The 21,143-nt window shown below is 42.9% G+C and overlaps 1 long non-coding RNA gene across 1 annotated transcript in view; it reads left to right on the top strand.

The window, feature by feature from the left end:
• Positions 1 to 8,207, top strand: part of LOC123981926 — a 28,097-nt gene extending 19,890 nt beyond the window's left edge. Inside the window, exon 4 of the long non-coding RNA XR_006827854.1 lies at positions 7,192 to 8,207. This is a non-coding gene — a long non-coding RNA (uncharacterized LOC123981926). The remainder of the gene's footprint in view (positions 1 to 7,191) is intronic.
• The last annotated feature ends 12,936 nt before the right edge of the window (positions 8,208 to 21,143 follow it).

Raw genomic sequence — 21,143 nt, 5'->3', positions numbered from 1 at the left:
GGGTGATCAGTGTGCATGTGTAGGCGTAGCATGTATGTGTGTAGTGGCAGAAGAGGAACGCTTGCTGAAGAGACGGAGCCCCAGTTTCACTGGTGTTGTGCTGAGTTGTTCGCATCACACGTGACTTTCGGATAATTTATCACCGTTGATGAACCACACAAAAAATATTTTATCATTTTTAAATAGCCGGTTACTTGAAATAGACCCGCGAGAACCCGTGACGTGCATTCAGTTGTCAGCAGCACGGAATGCACTCAAAACTCTGCACAAGACCGGTGAATGGCAGGCGAGAGAGAGAGAGAGAGAGAGAGACAGACAGAGAGACAGAGAGAGAAGGGTCTTCAAAAAGCCTCGGTTTTAGCTGGAAATTTACAGTGTAAGTTGAATGAATAGAGACTGCAGCTCTGCAGCTTCTCAAGATTAAAGCGGAGCTACCCTGTGTAGCTATTAGGGTAAGATAGTGGCCATTGTTAAAAGAAAATGCAGTTGACTGTAGGTGGAAGCTGGGAAGTGAGAATGGAGGTCTTCAGTATTGAAGTCACGTGGTTTGACCAGCCACCCTGACGGTTAAAATCCATTGACTATAGCTACAGCGCTTAACGGCTGCACCGCAGTTGCCGGAGCTAATTGCGGCCATTATAGTCTATGCTTTTGAGTCCACCAGACGCGGCTGCAGCGCGTCCCAGAAGCGACTCTACGCTGCGCTCCACAGAGAATAGGTAGCAGTTCAATTTTTAAGAACGGCATAGAGAATCAAGTCAATTTTCAAAATAAAACACCTGAAATGCTCCTTGTGGGAAATGCAGCCTGAAGTTGACGGAACGAAATGGGGTCACATAGAGCTGTGAGGAAGGTAGTAGAAGCACAAAAAGGACAAATTAATAGCAAGTATAATGTGGGGCAGGCTGCACTATTGATGTGCGATACCAACTAATTCCTATACGATCCAACACCAAGTAATACCCAGGCTGGTATTACCGATACCAATACTTTTTACATATTTTATTTCTAGTTTAATGTGACCTCCCCCCTCCCGTTTCTGTATTTATGAGAGAAATAAAGAGTAGGCTGTAGCCTTTCCAATTCCAAATAATAGCTGCATAATGACAAGACATCAAACTACTGTGATGTTCTTTAATTGTAATAAAAATATCCTGTTCAGAACCTCCACTTTATAACATCATCATATTATTGTGACTTAAGTATTTCACTGTTTTTGCACACACATCACACACAGTGTCATTATTACCATCAAAGCTAAAACACAACAAGGCGTGACTGCTTTTACAGTCAGCCATAGTCAGTATTCAATCGCGGGAAATGTTACGGGCTGCAGCGGCTCACTTCAAAGAAACTCCGTCACAGAGCCATAGCACAAGCATGACTTTGACAGGCGGAAGGAGAAGTAGTTCCTATCAAGTCAGTATAATTAGACCATCCTGGTGACAGTAAGACAGTAAGTTTAGATATCGATCCTTTTATATGAGTATCGATCCTCGAGCAGGAAATGTTGGGATCAAAAATATTGATACTTTAGTATCAATCCGCACATCACTTGGCTGCACGCTCCGCTGCTGAAACGCTTCTGAGTCGCTTCCAGTGGACTTTGATGCCAGGCTATGGACGCATCAAAACCGTGGCGCAGCCGTAACGTGACTTTGCCAGAGTCAGTGGATTCCTGGCGTGATCACCTCACTAAGAGGTTTACTGCTACAAAAACATCACTGTGACATGAAAATTACAAAGGTCACAGTGTTCAGGTCAAAGATTTGTAGTGACTGGGGCACCCTGGTAGAGCGCGGACCCTTTGCTGTGTGTCATCCCCTCTCTCTCTCCTGTTCCGTTCACTACAAACACAGTATACATAAACTGTTTGGATGGTTAATACTTTTGCGGCCTTCAGTTAGTTATTGACCACAAAGAAACATACAGCAGTACTGCATATCATGGCTAAGATGACAATGGTGCTCTCAGTCACCATGTGAGTGCCACTTCCAAAAGCTATGGATTCGGTCAGTGACAGTGATGATATTTAGTCACTTTAGATTTATTTGTGCATGCACTTAACACCTCTAGTGAACACTAGTTGATGTAAGAATTTGAACAAGCAATCAATGCTGTAGTTTTTCTGGTGAGGACGGTGTGTTTCTAGGCTCTGAGGTAGAGGGCTGGGGTCACAGCGATTTTGGCAGAATAGACAGGTAGAAATTGTTGAAATGCTATTGTGAGCCAGGTTCAGGTGTGAAGAAGTTTCAGAGACTAATGAATACCTAACAAAGCATTGTTTATTGAGCCTGGCCGAGGAGATACAGTGCCAGCATACAACATGTGAACACGTCAAATGCCAACACCAAATCTGAAGGATAACATCTTGTGGTCCCTTTTATGTTTCTGTCTTCCCCCTAGTGCCTGTAGGTTTCACTATTAGGTCACCTTTCACCTAGAACAACGAATCTATCTGATGTTTAGACTGCAATGCTTCGTCATATTGGAATCTCTCAGTATCCATGAGTTGTACTGTAATATGTGGAGCCAGTGAGTTCTTGTAAACATTCTTATTGGACTCAACCTTATAAGATTCCCAGAGAACACTGATATCTGGCTAGTCTGACGTCTGAGCTACTGTCTCTAACTAATCAGTCTATTGTTGTCATCTTGACCAGGACAAAATAAAAAATGATAAAACCATTAACATTTAATCTGTGACAAGCTAAAACACAGTTCACCAGTAGCACAAGTACAGAAGAGTCATAAAGTCAGTGAGCTGTCTCAGTGATGCCAGTTACACAGCAGCAGTATATCCAAAGTTTGCTAACATTAGCCATCATAAAAGACCTTATCTTATCTAAATTAGCATACTCGTTCTTGTCCATTTTCACAGCCGAACAGTATTTTCGTCATTGGCTGTGTATATAGGCTACATTTTATTATGGGGGAGTGATTATAAAATAGAACCAGAACAGATTCAGCTGTTTAACCAAAACAAAAAAATGTCGGTACCATGAAACACCGAAAGACACATGAAAGACACTTAACAGTTCACAAACCTTTTTAGGTGAGTCTGTTCAGTTCATATGGAGATTCTGAATCTCATTACCTGAAGTCGGAATTGTTGGCAGCTGTTTTTGAGGAAGTGTACGCGGGAACGAGGGAGGAGGAGGAAGAGGGCAGGGCGGCGGGTTGTAGCTGAGGATGTGCAGGTGCATAGCGAACGTGACAGAAAGATACACAGACAGAAAACAGACAGAAAGTGGAATGAAACACGGAGAGAAAAGATAAAGAGGAAGAAGGAAATCATTGAGCGAGACTTGTAAGTGGGAGTCGCGGGGCTCGGCATAAATCGTTGTAGATTACGGAGCCTGTGGAGATCTTTCGACTTGTGTTCCTCCTCTTCCTGCCTTCTGTTTGACATGAGAGCGAATGAGGTAATCCACGGTGCTCAGGGGTACACAGGCTCTGCTCCCATCTGGGCTTTGAACCTTTTGCTCACCTCAAGCTCGGTCTCTGGTGTGTCGTGGTACAGTGGAGCATGTCAGACAAAGAAATTAAAGATGGCAGTTTACAGGGAAACACTCATGCGCTTTTGGTAACGCGGCTCTAAGAAGAACCTGACAAATTGATTTAAAAGGATGAAATACGTTTCCCAACCCACAAACGTTTTCCCCTCACCTTTTAAAACATATTTACCTCCCATCTGTTCCCGTTTTGTCACATTGGGAATGTGTGCGTTCTGTCTGCACGTTTGTGTCTGTTTGCATGGTTGCATTTATGTACTCATTCATTTTTCATGCTTGTATTAGTATTTCTTTGCAGCTATTGCTATCACCCTTTTTTGTGCATGTGAGATTATATACATGAGTGCATACAATATGTGTGTGTTTTGAAAGAGCTCTGCTTGCAAGTGTGTTTTCCAAAGCAGGACTGTGACTGTTCCTTTGTTGCTCACAGCTGTCCCACATTAGGGATCAGCCGCTATTCCCCAGACAGTAAAGGGTTTTCAGAGGCCCTGCTAATTGGCTGTAATCTCCTTTTTAAACTTGAAAGCCAGCCTCGCAGTTTACAAGCAATTAATACAAGGAACACCAATATTGCTGGTCACAACTGGTGTATATCTGTTCCCTCTTCCTGTGGTTCCCTCTTATCTGATCTCACGGCCGTCTCAGAGGCAGATTGACTCCTCCTGCATTGTGGGCCCCGGTGTAAACAGCTACTCAGTAGTGGGGCCTTCTGGGGAAGAGGCGTGGCGGGGGAATTTGGTCTGAATCTTGAAGTGTCCGTGGGGATGATGGCGGGATTTGGGGATCGGAGGGGTTTCCTTCTTAGGCGCTGATGAAATAATAATGCGCAGACTTGGTGAGGCTGAAATTTGCACATGAAAATCCTCTCCCTTCGCGCTCCTTGCGTCTAATGTGCCGCCGATGACAATCCCTGCCTCTCACAGTTTATATGCAAATGAGTTCTCTCAGCTTCCTCCTCCTCAGAGAGTCGCCCAGCCAAGCTAGAGAGAGCGAGATAGACAGAGAGATATAAAGTGAAAGAGACAGAGTGGGGCTTTTTTGTTGTGTTTTGTTTGTGTTTGTCTTGTTTATTTTTAAAAGGATTTTTAAAAGATGATAATATATTTTAATTTTTCCCTTTGTTTTTTTTTCCTGAAAGGCGATATGCAGATTCTCTGAAGAGTTTAAAATGCCAGACTTTTCTTTTGTGTTTAATTGGAACATAATGCCGGTAGTCTAAATAAAGTGTTTGTGTGAAGTGAGAAATGGTTGTATAATGACTAATTTTTTTTTCTTTTCTCCAACAAACAAAACTCATCTTCCCCTCAGGAGTCTCATCCGCCTCTGTCTGTCTGATTATTCTCTTTCGATATAAATACTGTTTCCTCTCCATGACCTCTGCTCTGTCTGGTCTCTTGCTCAGCCATCCTGTTGGGTTCTGGGGAGAGGAGCCAGGTGTTAACTTCACATCACATGTCCTAGCTACTTGTTATAAATTGGGGTAAATGTAAACAGAAGAAGAACAGACTAAAATTCGGTCAATGCTCTAAAAAACAAATCTGTTAAGAAAATTAAACCGTGTGGATCTAAAACAGGAGGATAATGATTAGTAGCCCCTACACAGCCAGACCTATAAACAAACATGGAGAGTGGTTTAGGTGATCTCACTCTTAAACCTAATGAACAACTACGTAAACTAGGTGTGTATTGCAAATGCGTTCAGAAACTGATTATAGCAGACAGTTGAGGACAGATTAGCCCAGAATGTCCCCTAGAACTACATTCTACTGCCTACTTGTCATGATGTCTGCGAAGGGAAATTTTCAGGTTGGCTAATTGATACTTTTAATATGATTGGCTAAACAGTAAGTCGTTGTCAAAACAAAACATGGCTGGAGGTTTCACTGTCTTTTTTCACTGATTTCCTGTACCCCTATTCAGAGTGAACAGGGCCCAATCAGACAGAGGATGGGGGGAGTGTAAAGAGGGAGAGTGGGGCTTCATGTCAGCCTGCTCTCCTAAGTCACGGCCAGTTAGTTAAAGCAAACGCAGGCGGACCCTGGAGAGAACGCAGGGCGGCGGAGAGTGCCAATCACAGCCGAGCCCTGGGCATTCCCCGGTACAGCTCGCCTTGAGCAACTTTTTATTAATTTAATAAACATCCACAGAGGCGGAGCAGTGTGGACTTGCGTACCCTCGCAGACAACAGCACTGCTCGAGTCTAATGAGATGTGCTACACACACACACTGTCACACATAACACGAAATGTGCTCACACTTTCTAAAAAGACACAAGCATGCAGCCCACAGGCTTGGTTGCTCAATAAACATTGGGGGGGTTAAACAGTTGGTTCACCTAAATTAAAAATATATATTTTCTCACTTACTTATTCGGCTCTAACCATGAAGACAGTTTTGGTTATATCTGGTTTGGAGATTACAACCTCCACACAAATTTCATTTGTGGTGGTCACAGCATTAAAGAATAAAAAAATTAAAACATCTCTTTCCTAGAAACTTTGGTAGAGAGTTGTTCCAAAGAATAAGTATTCACTACGAGCTCTGTGGATTATCCAGAGTAACCAAGACATATTTTCTGGAGCAAGGCTGGGTATTGAACTTCAATAATTGTTGGTACCAACTGAAATGTGAATGCAGGGAGAAGTGGGAAGTATAGAAAGTTGGCATCGACATTGACAGTTTCTTAAGCTTGTTTACTTATTATTTACTCAGCTGTTTCCTGATCTAAATCAAAAACTTTTTTTTATTTTATACCAATACATTGAGCAGGTTTTATAAAATGAAACAAAAAAGGCATTAAAACGTGTTTAGATTCCCCAGACTAAGGTATCGAAAATGGATTGTTTTGGTATCTGTGCTGAAACATAGCTATTGTATTGCCATCAATATCGCATTGTTTTAATCAGTACCCAGCCCTTGGCAACAGATGTTTTAACTTTAACCTACTTTTTCAATGCTTTGATCACCACATCCTAAATTCCATTAACCTCAATTATATTGGAGTCAAGGCAGAAATCTTAGAGGCAGATAAACCCAAAAAAGCTTAAAAATCTGACCAATCATTCTTTATACTTTTCAGTAGTCGATACTACAGACACATTAGATCCATACAAAGTATTGAGGTTAAATACTCAGCCTTACTCTTTCCAGTGCTCTGTTTACTCTGGATAACTCACAGACCTTGTAATGAACACTTTTCTTTGGAACTACTTTCTACCAAATAATAGTCGCTTATTGTTGGCCTGTAGTTTATCCAGACTACCACTGCTTCCAGAAAGAGATGTTGCTTTTGATTTTCTTTTTCAGTGCTTTGAGGACCACAAATGAAATTCCATTTACCTCCATTGTATTTCGTTGTTTGCAGAAATCTTAGATCTCTCAAAACTTGGGTAAATAAAACCAAAAATCTCTGACTTATTAGATACTACAGGCAAATGAGAAAATATATTGTTTTTGTAATTTGGGTACACTGACCCTTTAAACTGGCACGCCATCTTTAAAATAAACTTCTTCTCTTTCGGCCCCCAAAACACTCCTCACCCTCGAGTTCATTACGATTCTGGGGGCATCGCGGCGTTGCGCCAGGGGTCCGACTGAGAGCACAAAACATTATGAAAATAATAATGATTGCACTTTCACGCTTGTTTCTTCCTGCCCCGGCTGCTTATGGCAGGCGTCAGTGTCGATGGGAGTCATTAGAAGGGTCGGGCTCTCCTCTCGACTGATGAAGAGCGGCTGCAGCAGGAGAGGGACCAGGGGAGCAGGAGGAGGACAGACTCCGGCACGCTAACAACCACAACCATCATCATCATCACCATCGCCACGCGTACCTGCTGCTCCGGGGAGACGCTGCCTCCTGTCAAACAGCGGAAGGACCCTGGTTCACCTGCAATGCTAAGTTGTGTGCGTGGGTGTAACTGTATGTGACTGCATCTGTTTGTGTGTGTGTGTGTGTGTGTGTGTGTGTGTGTGCATGGGAATACGTGTGTATGTGTGCATCCCGCTGTCTACATAATTCCCTGCCAGTCTCGGCTCACTCTTTGGCTTTGACTGTTCACTCCTCTTTCTCTTCCTTCACCTCACCCCTCTGTCTCCCCCCCTCCTCCTTTTCTCACTGTATCACTCCATATATTCATGAATTTCCTGTTTATCATGACAACTTATGCATGAAAATAGAGGGTGGGATGGGAAAAAACAAAAAAACAAACAGGGTGAATGTTGATGGGGGTTTTGTCTCGTCCGGGTGCAGAGCTGCACAGGCAGCCCAGTCCTCAGGGGACGTATGCAAGAAGACCCTGATTCCATCTCCCTTTTCTTTTCTTTCTGTATCTTTTCTTTTCTCTCTGTCCTTCCATCCACCCACCAACCGCCTTCCATCTTTCCCTCCTAACATGCGTCCCCCCTTGCTTTCCTCCCCCCAGTCCCCCACCTACCCGCTGCCTTTCTCTTCTCGTCTCTCCTTCACAGTGTCAAAGCCAGTTACAGGCAGAGGAGCTCTCCTTCTTAAATAATTCACAAGTTGATTAATAGACTCACAAGGGTATAATTAGGCAGGGGAGAGATGGTGGCTAGTGTAACCAGTACAGTGCTTAGGGGAATTAGAGAGCGGGGTTATTGAGGAAATGGAGAGTACCAGTAAAAAAATAAATAAATAAAATCAAATAAAACGTGGCGGCTGAAGTGGTGGACTAGGGGAGGAGATGAAGAGGGGGTGTGGGGGTGTGTGCCTCATATCCAACACATAGCCTCAGAAAAAGAAAAGGTGCCCCCCCCTTTTCTTTTTCTGAGGCTATGTGTTGGATATGAGGCAGCCTCTCCAGGAGCATGGAGCCCAGGGTTTGTTTGATGTGGAAATTGGACAGTTTGAATCCGTCTCCTTTAATTTTTCACAACTTACAGGGCCCCCCTGGGTGCCTCACATTCCTCTTATAGGATATAAATTAGGGTTTTTTTCTGTCTTCTCACTCCCTCAGTTTTTAAACCACTTCTTTTCTCTTTTTCTTTTACACATTACCCAGGTACCCCTGTTATTTTTTTTCAGCACCTTCTTCCTCTTTCCTCACTAAACAGAGTTGCAGTTTCACCCCCGATGTTTGTCAAACAGTCAGTCATCAGCATAAAACTTCACTTATGTTGCCTCTAAGGCATCTTTTGTACTCTGAAAGGGATGTGCTTTCCGCTGCCAGACTGGTCTTCAAAACAAACAAACAGAACAATGGAACAACAGATCTCTCTTCTCAGTTCAGACATCATATTTCTGTTGTGGTGATCTCTGTCTGCCTCGCATTTGCTTGTTAAAATAAAATGAAAAGAATCAACGGAAATACACCGAGACAGGTACAACACTATGCCTTTCCAGCTTTTGTGTGCTTCCCCCCCCCCCTCCCCCCCCTTCTCGGGACGTTTCTCTGAGTTAAAGCAGTCATATTGGGTACACACTGCTGTTTCTTTGGTTTGTTCCTCTGTATTTATTTCATTGTCGATATCTCAGATTGCTTGCCGCGGTCCCACTCAGCTGTGTTTTTTCGCACTCGGGATTCGCCGATATCCAAACAGACTGATGTGTCCATCCCGGCGCGGAGCTGGCTCTGATGTGCAACGTGTCTGCCTGCATGTCGACGTGTCAACTCTAATTCATACTCCTCTGTTCTCCTCTCATCTGTCTGCTCCAGATGTTGCACTGGGTGTCAAAATGGATCTCTGCTCCCGGGTAAAAAAAAAAAAAACAGTGGCAAGCAACACATTTCTCTGTTTGCAGAAACTGATAGATACACTTTCAAATTAAATTCAGGCATGTAGGAGGAGATGAGCCTAATTCAGCCAGTGTGAGCCTTGATGCCACTGCTGTTTTCATTTCATGCTTGTTATCTGCACTGAATCATCTGATGTGACTGCCAAGAGAAAAAAATGCACCGCTTATTGGTTAATTCACTTCTTTGCTTGTCTGTATTTGACAATTGTGTATTAATTATCCTTTCTGCACTGTGTAATTGGCCCTTCTTTGTTGTCCTCAGCAGACGACTAATGACTTCTTGATATTTTTCTTGGCTGTGCAGATGCCCTACCACCAGGAGGCGCTGAAAAGAGCGGGACCCCTCTGTGTTGATTTATTTATCTGTGTCTGGATTAAAGCCTATATACCTGATAAAGGGGATGTCAGAGGAGCTTTGACAGCCACAGAGGCGGTAGAGTGTGTGCGATTTGGTCGCTGCGGCGGCAGAAACAAGGAGTGTCGATGGCATCTTTGAAGTCTTGACAGACGAGAGCCTCTGAGCATCCCCTTAATCTTGCCTTCCCCTCAGAAAGGCGTGTGAACAGGCAGGTTCTGAGCGCGCTCGGCTCCCTGTTTGCCTTATTCTCTTAATGACACAAACCATTCAGCGACCACGCGTGATAGCATTTCATCTGGTATAATGTGCAGTGGCTGCTTACTTCAAACGCTTCAGCGCCTCTCCGCGTTAAGCCGACTGGAGACGGCACGAGCCGGGACATGAACACAAGGCTTTTCCTATTGGCTTGATGGGATGCCTGAGTGTATGTGTTTGCTGTTTGATTGTGCTGATTGTTTTCATGAGCCCACCTAAAGCAAATTCAAAGAATCATCCGTGTATGATTGTCTGGAAATCAGATCAGTGGAGAGAGATATGTTGCGCACCTGAACGCTCTGTCTGCTTCGAGTGATTCACGGCGCTTATAATGACCCTTGAACTGTTCCCATTACTGTTTCTTCCCACAGCACATATGATTTTGCTTCCTCACATAAAGACAAGTCACTACAAAGACAATGTCATGGAAGTGTAGCAGGGCTGTCTTGCATTACTCTGCACTCCATCTTGAGCTTATTTGCCATCAGCACTTATATGATACTTTCCCATAAATTCCCACCTTCCTCCCTATCACATCCAGGACAACGACAGAACGAGTGGAATACAGGGGGTGTTCGCTGTGGAGGACCAGAGCTGCTGGGCTGAGGAGGGCGCTGGGGTTAATTACTCTATTACTGGGTGGCTCAGCCAGGAGCTGTTTAAACAGGCCCCAGCCAGCAGGGGATTAGGCCTCATTACTCCAGCTAAAGTTACGCCCACGACCCTTCCCCACGCCTCATATTGCGGGTTTGTCAGGCATTCAGGGGAATATTCATATGGATGGAGGAGGGGAGGATATGGGAAACGAAAAGAGACCAAGACCAAGACCAAGCAAAGGCAGAAGTATAGGTGAGGGGAAGAAGAGCAAACATGCGAAAACGGCAGGGCTTAACTCCAGCGGATTGCCTGCATCATCACCTGAGCTCAGCCAGGGCTACAATTATCCCCCAAAATGCCCGAGCGTAGCAAGATTAGCATCTAAGGCTTAGGTTACCCTCCCTCCTACCGAACCGAACCCCCGGCCATCCTCGGCCACCGTCCTCCTCCAGGTGTCTGATGGCACTCGGTGATAATGACGGTGCTCTCGTTTGCAGGAAGGATGGGCCGCTTGAAATTAGGTCGATGTTTGTGCTCAATGAGTGGAGCACGATGGGTCAGTTTACCAGGTCTGCAGGGCATGAAACACTTTGGTTTAGACAGTCATGTCATTCAGTGATGAACGGTGTCTTCATGAAGTGGATGAAGTCGTAGTAGCCCGTGTCATGTCTGAATGTCTTGTTCACTGCAAAAATATTGTAGGGGTCATCATTTATGTTTCTGGGTGTTTCATCTAAATACTAAAAAGTAGGTGAAAACCAGATTGAAAAAGAATCAATCATTTAAAACCCAGGGTGAAAATTGGGTTTTAAAAATACCATTTGCAATGCAAACACTTTTTTTATTAACATAGAGAGACTCTGATGCATAATGAGAAACTAATTTGTGTTTTTGTTACCCATTTTTCTCTTCGCTTTCTGTTATTTGTAGATTTTCTGAGCTTTGCTTATCCCAGACAGACCTAATTTACTCTTATAAAGTGCAGTCTTATAGCAGAAGTTGGCCAACTTGTCAGAAAACAAGACTTAGAGTCTACGTAGACTCGAATACTGTTTCAATTTGTATACTTCCTTTAACACACTAACATGTAGCACACTGTGTACACTGTGTACTTTCCTGCGTAGTGTGCAAATTTTGACAGGGAAGTGTTGTGGAAATGACGATAGCAAGTTGCACAATACCCCCAGCACAGAGTCCGCCTGCAGCGCTCCAAAATAACAGGAAGGCTTTATCACCCAAAACAACAAGCTCAGAATCAGGTTTATTGCCAATTAGGTTTGATGGGATAGATGGTAGGGGCCTCAGTATTGCAGTATTGCATAACAGGTATGTTGTTAACAGCTGTTGCTTTACCTGGTACGTGCTTGTAAAATATCGTCCGTGTCTGCATTTTCTGACGTAATAACAGATAACGTCTCTTACTGTGTTTCCCTGGATAGGGCTAAAATGGATTGCCTACTGTGGTGACTGTTAATAAACCTGGGGGGTCCGCACAAGTGTAGTTTGTATGTTACTAATGTATCTTTCATCCATAAAGTTTTAACTGAGCTCTGTCTCTACATCACAGTAACAACTTTATGTCCACTGACTGCCTGGAGGGTAGCTAGTGTTTGGAAGGGAGAGGAGAGGTATGGGCTGCAGCTCAGTGTTTTTCCACCGGTGTTTTTGAGGGCGGACTAGCTGCTTGGCGAGTGTTATATGAGGCGCATTTTGCTTTCATCCCTGTGATGTCATAGGGATGAGAGGGAAGTGGCTGGACTACAAACGAGCTGCTCAGGCAGTTCAGAGCAGAGTTTTCTGTGGGAGATGGGAACTCCCTTTGGGCTTTTTCACTTTGCAAACCTACTACATGCACAAAAAAGATATAAAAGGAGAGGGAAAAAGGCAAAAAGCATAATACCACCTCTTTAAATTATATTTAATATGTGGACGGGGTATATTTACTCAACTCAATTCCTTAACATGTGATTGGATGACTAAAAGTGAGCGTGTTTTAGTGATTACAGTGCATTATGGAGCTGCAGAGAGACTGTTGGCCTCCACACACACCTCCCTCATTTTGAATAAACACAACCCACGATTACTACGGCAGTATGAAACCAAAGTAAACATTTTGCTGTGATTTAATTGAAATAAACAGATCAAAATTCAAAATGATGCCATTTTGTTAAACATATGAATTCATGCTTTGGCAGAGATTACTTTAAACTAAGTACATACTGTCACTACAGGAATTTACTGATGAACTAGAAGAAGAATTATCTTTTCTTATTGGTAGATCTTTTTTTTAAGAGAGGTTAGTTTGTTTTGGACAGAACTTTACTGAAAGTAAAGACTGAAGTTTAAATGGCTGGGTAATTTTCCAGTTGTGTTTTCACTCACAAGGACCTAACCTGCATCGATATGCCTGGGAGGATAAAGACTTTAGGGATGTATTTCAACAAAGTTGCCAATGGATCAGATCAGCTAAAAAAATGGATGCCTTCCAATTAGAAGAGTCAACTGTGTACTGGGAGAACTAATCCAAGGGCTTTTCAAAACAGATTTGTGAGAGCTTGAGTTGTGGCTTGCTGAACTGTACAGTCAAAGTTTTATGTCAGTGCCTTTTTGTCTTTAGTTCAATCACCTGGAACACATAAGAAAAAAAACCCTACAGACATACACTTTCGTATCGCACATTCACACAGTAGACACGCAAATCTCTCCAGAGGGGCTGCCAAATACAGTCGATAAAAATCCTATTTCATATGAGTCAAAATGTTTTCTTGATTTATGGGACATGCTCGCTCGCCAAACTATGTGATTTCAGTTCAAATCCAGAACAGAGCTTCTATTATATAATTGAGGACAAAAAAATCAATAGAAGCAGCTGGATGTGGCCGTGGCAGGCACGGCTCGCATCCATATTGAGAGTGTACCCTCTTCGATCTGTGTCTGGTCCAGGCTCAGCTTCACTAGCCTAATCACACATGGAGCAGGTCGATTGGAGGACTTAGCCAGTGGCGCTCTCCAATGGCATATGTTAACATGATTCTCCCTCTTGCTTGCTGTTAAAAAAAAGAAGAAAAACTGCACCTGAGATCCTTGGCTATTCAGAGCTTAAAAAACAGGGATTGTTTTAAACATAGCCTGAGGTGAGAGCGAGATTCTCCGCTCCGGTAACCTGAGCGCGCTGGAGGCGGGCGGCTGAGGACAAGAGGGGCAAACAGGATATTTATCCTATTGATTTTCTAAAGTTGAAACAAGAAGATTTAGGGGGGCTTGACTCTTAAAATTCCCAAGGAGCCGCTCACTTCTCGGCCGCATGGCCGTGAACACACACACACACACACACACACACACACACATAGAAAGCATCTTGCTAGTGAGAAGTGTGAGTGAGGTTTAGGGGCCTTGAGCTGCAAAGCTGTGCTGTGCTGTGGAATGATGTGCCCCAATGTGTGTCAGAGGAATCATTATAGCTAGTGCTAGTGCTGAAGCCCTCCTATGGTGTGTGTATGTGTGAGTGTCTGAGAGTCATGTAGCAAAGTGGAGGTGTGAGCAGACAACAGATGGGAAGGGTCTCAGTATTGCAGAGATGTGGCTTTTGTCTCTCCTGCTGAAGGGAAAAAAACCCTGCAAATCAACAACAAGCATACTGTGAAGGACAATGTGTGGGAATGTGACTCAGCACACAGAAAGTCTCCTGGAAATTTACAAATGCAGATGGCAGGTTCACAGTGCAAGGACTATGAAACTTTGCCTGTTGCTATATTCAGAATGTTACATTTAGTCATTACTTATACTTTAGAATATGATCTCACTTAAAATGGACAATTTTGCTCGTTTACAGTGTAACTGCCTGTTCAAAATCAGATCACAGATTTTCTTGGGGGGAGTTATCTCTGGCGTTTAATCTTCATAAGTTTCTGCATTAACGATGTTAGGTGACTGACAGTTGAAATGCTTTAAACCTTGAACAGGCATGAAACTGTCCAGGTTGAATCATTAGTAAAAACTGTGTTATAAAAGTCAAAGCTACCTGATAAAACAAAGGTTTATAACGTTATCCAGGAGACTCTAATATTTCTATGTTGAGGAACATGAAAGTAAATAATTAGAAGATAATTAGAACCATTTAAATGGGAAGTCTGAGTAGGGAAAAACACTGGAACCAGCAGCTCCCAACTTGGCAGCTCTGTATTGCTCTATGATATGAGAAAATTCTTTTAGCAAATTGCAATGTAAATTGTCTCACACAAGAGGCAACATCTGTTCTTTAAGAGACAATTCTGCGGTAAATTCCTTCTTCTTTTAAGTAGCAATTTCATTTCGGTAGTTTTGGAGAGGCAGAAGATTTGGACAGACAGATTCAGTCTGAAATCCTAGTGAGTGGTACAAACTCCCTTTTTTCACCTTCGTCTTTGCTCATCCAAAGTCCTCAATAAACTTCACAATATCCAGAACCTGGCTACTCTGCTTTGCTGAAATTTTTTTTTTTTATGGTGCCTTGTACTGCAGCAGATTCAGTTCAAACCTCTCCATAACCAGCCCCCCTCCTACCTCACTGACCTTCACCACAGCCTTAACGTTCTGCCAACACCAACCTCCTGTCTCCCTCCACCAGGACCAACATCGCACCACTACCACCCCCTCCTCACCTTTAAAAAAAAAAAACACTTTTACTGCTTTTCTGATTTTATATCCAGCTCCCCTGTAGCATGCCTGTCCCGGTAAGCCTAGACATGATGATTTTCTGGTCAAAAACAACTAGATGTGTAGGTAAAACTTTGGTTACATATGGTTAATAAGTGAACCGTGTTCACAGTGCCATACACATTCTGTTGAAACAATGTTATCTTGACATATATAAAACAATTTTAAGTCAGATTAACTAAATTTTTTGTTCACAAACTTAAGATTTGACTCCTTAAAGGCAAAAGCATGAAGTTTTAACATAGAAATCCCAAAACAATAACCAAATTCACATGACAGCCTGTGAAAGGACTCATTAATACATCTTGTCATGTTCATGCTGACCATTTTAATGGTGAACATTGAAAGAATTGCATCTGTTTTTGAAACTTGCTCATGAAGCCCTGTGGAATTTTCTTGTAAACAAACAAAACCTTTTCTGTTCTGTGTTACACACCAAAGCGTGTGTATCCTTGAGACCTAATAAACATGATGAATTTCATTTGCAAAGCTGATTTTTAAAAAATTTTTAAATTCCCAAATTTGTTATTATGTCCATGGTTACTAGCTCGCGGTCTTTTCCCTCATTGCCTGTGTTGGTGCATGACAATGTTTTTTGCCGCGTAACCACTACCAATTGTCAATCAGAGCAATAACTTGAACCCGACAGCAGAATGTGAATTGCACCGCGCACACACATGCATAATCCAAACAAAAAGATGGACCTTAAAAATATTGCTGGATACTGCTTGTTATGACCTGGGAGAAGTTTAACAAAATTAAAAAACACAAAAAACCCCACAAAATTGACCAAATTAAGGCTGGTGCCAAAGTAAAGATGAACAAGTATGGGGTATGAACATCAGTGGTTTCAGTCAGATCAGGATGAAGGATGCATGGAAAATGTGTGTGAGGGTGTTGCAAGAAATAATAACTATCAACTAAAACAGCATGTCCAGAAACCAAGGCAAAGGTGAAACCTGTGCAGGGAAACAGATGGTAGCAAGTTAGTAGAGAGGTCCACCCATCCTCAGCCCAGCAGCGACCTAAGCCCCTAAGAATGAGAATAAAGCGTTAAATACTCTACAGGGCAATTAGCCCAGCTGCCCAGAGTTACTGCAATCAGCTCTTCCTCTACAAGGAAGAGAGAGAGATAGGCCACATCCACACATGACCCCACAGGGCGTCACACTGCTGCACAGGGGACATTTAAGTATGGTATACATTGTATAGTTTTGGGATGTCCTAGATGAAATTGACTATTTCAATTGACAAAATCGTATTCAAAATGACGAATGTGGCCAAGACTCTAAGGGCCCACAGACATATACATATTGATACAACTTGGCATGTATCTATCTATTGTAAATGCCATTTCTGAATAAAGTTAGAACAAATGGCGAAAGCTTGTTTTTTACTGCATTGCCTAACAATGAGAGTGGTGCAGATGGATGACACAAGTTGATGACTCTGCTTGTATAGTTTTTTTTCTATTTACATTGTAGTGCTACAATTCACCAGGTCTCTATCACACAATCTATTGTACAGTTTGATTTAGATTAAGATTTTATTAGACCATCTGACACAGTGAACCTGTAGAATTGCACAGTGCATAGGGGCATTTAGACTTGCCCTCAGCGACTTGATTCTTTACCCAAAAGACACGAAAACAGCTTTGCCTAGTTGTACTTTGACCTGCAAATGGCCAAATACTCATTGACTGGGCTGCAATTTTAGGTAGTTTTGTGCTTAGTTAGTAATATAAACAGTATTGTCTATTCGAACATAAATGCATCTCTTGACGATAATTACAGCCCATCAGACAGGTCACAGGCCTGCAGTCTTGGCTGCAGTCTGTCTGCGCTCTCCAGCTGCTACTGTTGAACCTCCCAGGTCAATCTGCAGCCACGACTCGTCGCCAGGCGGTCACGACTTGTGACTCCTCAGTCATGCTCGCAGATGATTGCGGATCTCATAGGTGGAGAGGAGGTGCCCCGGTAATTGTTCTTTGGAGTGCCCTAATTATGCCAATAAACGGCCCCTCAGTGATGAGGCTAATGGCGAGAGACCTCGTTTGCATAGCATTATCTTAATTGAGCCCGAGGCCTGGCATGAAAACAAGCCCGAGATTATGTTACTGATGGATGGTGGCGATGGTCCGGCAGCAACCATTTACCCGACAGCTATATTAATTAACAGCTATCCAGTTACATGGGCTTTAACAGGGATGAATAAGTTAACATGGTGACTGTGACAGTGGCGGTGACAGGGCTCCTGCGCTTATGTGTGGGCTTTTAATGGAGTAGACACACCAATATGGGGTGTGTGTGTGTGTGTGTGTGTGGAGAGGGATGCTAAAGAAGGCCTGGCATCAGATCTTATTACCCATTTCCTAAAGGAGGAAACCGAGCCAACGTTAGTACCAGCCTTTAAATAAATCACCACACAAAGCCTGTACTAATACTTTTAATCGTGAATTAATTACACAATCATTGCAGGGAAAGAACCCATAAATGTTCCAATATGCTCGGGCCCGAAATCTTTATCGCACAATATTTCAGGGAAATTACAGCTCCAGAATATGTAGCTGTACATAATGTGAAGCAGGGACTTGTTGTGGATCACCCTTGGACCAGAAGCTGGGCTCACACACACACAGAGTGTGCCTTTGGATCAGGATGGCGTTTTAAATGGAGCCGGCAGCCAGGTAGCTCTTTTGTTATGTAAAGATCTGCCATGTGATCCGACAGGATAAAAGAGGAGAGAAAAAGAAACCGTTCAGATAAGCTTCCCCTCATCAGATAATTAAGGATGCCTTTGCTCCAGTTTCCCCTTCTTAGCATAAGTGTCTGATCAACTTTCAAAAAGCTCATCAGTCAGAGTTGCTCCTCGGAGCTCCACTCCAGGGGCTCAAGCAGGTTCCTCCAGGATCTGTCTGCCCAAGTTGAGCTCTGCACCAGGGGGTCTTGGCCTGCAGCTTGCCCTGGAGGACCAAATAAATTAACAGAAAGTCATTTATTCTGCTAGATATAGCGAGCAGACAGTTCGGAGATCAATAATTGGTATTGTTTGTAACATATTTGAGCCTAGAATTTATAGTAACTTTTGTAGGGCTGCAACTCTTCCTATTACATCTTTATCTATTAATTATTTTATGATTAATCATTCAGTTGTTAAAAATGTCAGAAAATATTGAAACTAGCCATCACACAGTCTAGCTAATTTTCATTAACTGTGTAGTCCATAAGAGGCCAGAAAATAGTGGAAAATATCCAGTTCCGAGAGCACATAATTCGACCAGCATCTCATTTGAGAGACTCAAATCACATTTCACATTTTTCATTGTTTCAACGCTAACTTCCACTGAGATGACGTAGAGAAAACCTGCAGATGTTCTCATTTGAGAGACAGGAATGTGCAAATGTTTGACACTTTTACTGTATGAAAGCTTCTTGATTCACTTCTTGAGTTAGCTAATCGATTAATCAACTAATCACTTCCGTCAGGCTACCCAGTGTGTGAATCAGATTTTTCATTGTGAGCCACAGTTCCCCAGCTGCTGGTGAGAAGGATTTTTGTCCCGTGTTGTCTCCTTGGATGTCACTACTTTGCTGCACCGTGGAGCAAATGAGCAATGCAAATGAGGCAGCAGAATTATGAAATGGTTTCTCAACAATATGCAGAAGAGGTCAGCGAGCCACGCTTGACTACGGGCTACACTAAGTGAAATTAATTACTGTTTGTGCTGCCATCTAATTGCAGCCTCCCAATGAACGGCTAAGACTTTTTTTTCTACGATACATTTTCCCCACCTCGACACCCCTTTGCTCCTTGTCAAAACTCTTCCTCCACCTGTCAGTGCCTGAGCTTTGCCCCCCCCCCCCCCACCTCCTTCCTCCTCTCCGTCGCCCCTTCCCTGCCTCCCCTGCTGCCAGTTTTTAACTACACTCCACTCTGGCCTCTGCTCTACTTGTTACAGCCCCAACACGAGTGCAAACAATCAAAGTCTTTGGGAACGCTAAAATATGCATGGCTATCCGTGACAGACAGATAAAGCAGGGCAATTAGCCACGTAATCCTAGAGCATCGTACGGAATAGTCCGCCTCAGCTGTCCTCCCTCCCCTCCTTCCCTTTACTCTCTTGGTCTCCATTAGTTAAATGTACTCTGTGTGTCGGCTCCCCATCAAATCAAGTAACACTTCCCCTAATTGGCTTATAAATAATACAGCAGGGCCTACATTATAATTTCATCAGTGGTAAACATTGCGGGGGCAGTTGGTAAAGAACCTATCCCTCATTAATTTCTTAATTTCGGTAGATGGAACGAAGGGGAAGTAAGGGAATGAAAGGTGGAGAAAGAGAGAGAGAGATGTGAAGATCGGATGAACGGAGGGACTCGTATCACCTCAGGCAGAGAGAAAGAGAAAGAGATGGTAGAGGAAAAAAATTACAAGAAAAGCAAGGGGAGGAGGATGCTACCGCTGCTGCTTTTGTTAAGAGATGTCAGATATTCAATCCAGGGGTTTTGTCAGTACTCCTGTGCAATAGGTGATGAGGGCCCCGCCGCCCCCATTTTACACACAAATGCACACAAGTAAACACACATTCTCTCTCCCCAGCCTCCCGCGTTGTTCTTTTTTTATACCAACTTAATGAATATTTCATAACGAGCAGCATAAATATTCATTCTAATGGTTTTGCACATAGTTATTACCGGTATTTCCTTTTTTGTTTTTTTTTTAAACAAAAATACTCATTACAAATTCTGCATATCCAGGCCCTGAAATAATTTCTCTCCCCCTCTCATGCAGACGCACAGAGGACTGTGCGAGATTATCTAGATCAACCGCTCAGACTCGGTATTTCAACAATAAGTCACCAGAACTATCGTGAACATTTTGCTTTAAGGTGTTATTATTTGCATGTGCAAAAACATATTTATGTATAGGAGAGGCATAAAGTTAAATTTTTAATTTCATCGGCTGCAATCACAAGACAAAGCGGAGAAATTCACCAAGAGTCCCCCGTGTGATGAAATCCTTTTTGTAAAAGGCAAGAGGTCTGTAACCAGCCTCCCTCTCCTTGGCAGATAAATGTCACCCAAACCTGCTATTATATTGCATAATGCACTTTTAAGGGAATTTTACATGGCCTGTGATAGATGCTAAAAAAGATGAGGTGTGAGAATATGACACCCTCTGATCTCTGAAAGACAGATATTAAAGCAAACTCTCAAATGAGCCCCCCCCCCTCCCCCCACCTTCTTTTCCTGCTGAAATCTGCAATATAAAAGGCTCAGAGAGCCCTTCAGCCTTCAAGAGGAAAGTTAAGCTCCACATTCTTGGTGAGATTTTAAAAATGGAGCCACCTGAAGGCAATCTGTCTCCGCTGGAACCTAACTTGTCACCGTCACAGAGAGCTGTCACTTCACGGTGCCAGGACTGATGGAGACAGACATCCATCATCCGCCCGCATTTATGAACACACTACGTGATGTCTTGCAGGCCTGCCGAACAGTATGTTTCACTTAAGATCTGCCGAAAACACGCTCAGGCAGAGCCGCGAGTGCTTTCTGTTCACTCATGCCTGTCGTCTTACACTATGAAAGAAAATATAGTTCTGAACCAATAAAGGGAAATAACTGTCCATCTATCACACTCAAAGCTGCATCACACAGATCTCATTAAACCCGAGAAGAACTTCAATCTTTTACTCAAGAAAAAGCAGCAATAAGTCACAAGTGTTAGATGTAAAATGCGTTTGAGTATCAAAAGTTCTCACTACTGTCACAGTTTTAAATTATAGGTACATAAAGCATCAGTGATGAAAATCTCCAACATTTAGACTCGTAGTTTCCAACCTTTTTGACCCTGTAAAACAAAGTCATCTGCCCGTGACCCAACATTGCTGTTGCTACCTGTTATGAGCAGTTTAAATAATACATTTAAAAGGGTAAATTATCCAATAATCACAGAACAAAAAAGCAAA

This window comes from Micropterus dolomieu, linkage group LG13 (genome assembly GCF_021292245.1).
Source record: "Micropterus dolomieu isolate WLL.071019.BEF.003 ecotype Adirondacks linkage group LG13, ASM2129224v1, whole genome shotgun sequence".
NCBI lineage: Eukaryota > Metazoa > Chordata > Actinopteri > Centrarchiformes > Centrarchidae > Micropterus > Micropterus dolomieu.
The sequence above is the reverse complement of the archived record's forward strand: the minus strand, read 5'-3'. Positions and strand labels throughout refer to the sequence as shown.